Source organism: Octodon degus, unplaced genomic scaffold, assembly GCF_000260255.1.
Source record: "Octodon degus isolate 3935 unplaced genomic scaffold, OctDeg1.0 scaffold00151, whole genome shotgun sequence".
In the NCBI taxonomy this organism is placed as follows: Eukaryota; Metazoa; Chordata; class Mammalia; order Rodentia; family Octodontidae; genus Octodon; species Octodon degus.
The window spans coordinates 1,022,388-1,023,488 of NW_004524727.1; positions in this window are offsets into that span (position 1 = coordinate 1,022,388).

A 1,101-nucleotide genomic window follows, 5' to 3' on the forward strand; every position below is an offset into this window, starting at 1 on the left:
TTCCCAAAGTTGAGCAAAAGAAAATTGGTTAATTAGAGATGACAGCTCTCTAAATCCCACTTAAGTACGATCTTACTGTAGTTGGTCCCCACATAAGCCCTCTGATTATGTCACATCCATGTTCTAAGACCTTCATGGGGAAATAATTATGGGATGTGGTCAGCGAATGGAGTATCACTTACAGAGGGAAACGTCGGGAACAGCCGAGTAGGCTGACTGAGGAAATGGAGCCACATTCTTACAGCATCGCCATAAAAAATGAGATGAGGCAACTGTGGCTTCCAGAAACGGGGGTCATGGAGTCTGCCTGGGTCAGGCTGGCGTCACAGCCCACTCGTCTTCTGACCACAGTGTTCTCTGGGTGTCAAAGTTTGGGGTAAGATTTTTTTTTAAACTTTTTTATTAGTTCATGTTTGCAATGCACAATGCACAATTCATCGTGGGGAGGTGGCACACGCACGTACAGCATCTTAGTCCTTTGTACTTCCTTCCCTCTCCCTCCATCCATCTTCCTGTCTCCAAACGCTCCACCTCCTTGTTTTCTAACACTTATCCTTTATTTTGCTTTTCAATTATTTGTAACCTGGACTTCTTAAGCAAGTGAAACCATTCGAAATTTGATACTCTGTGTCTCAAACTGGGTAAGAATTTGATGTAGAGCTGCAGTATGGAATATGTTTAAAAATTACTATTGCTAAAATTTTTTGGCTGAGTGTGGTGGTGCATATCTACAGTCCTATCATTCAGGAGGCTGAGGCAGGAGGATTTCCATGAGACTGAAGTCAGTGTGGGCTACATAGTGAGTTCCAGGCCAGCCTGTACTACATAGAAGATCCTGTCTCACCCCTAGCCCAATTTTTTAGCAACCAAGAAAGATATCAGTGAAATTATAAGTAGATTAGAAAATAATGTGTATTTTTATGTCCCTGTTTGAGGAAAGAAGAAAAAAGAAACATGTGGCTAGAAAACAAAAAGGGCATACATTAGAACATGAATGGCAATCATTTCTGGACAGCTGGATTATGAATTATTTCTAAATGCTTCTTCTTCTTCTTCTTCTTCTTCTTCTTCTTCTTCTTCTTCTTCTTCTTCTTCTTCTTC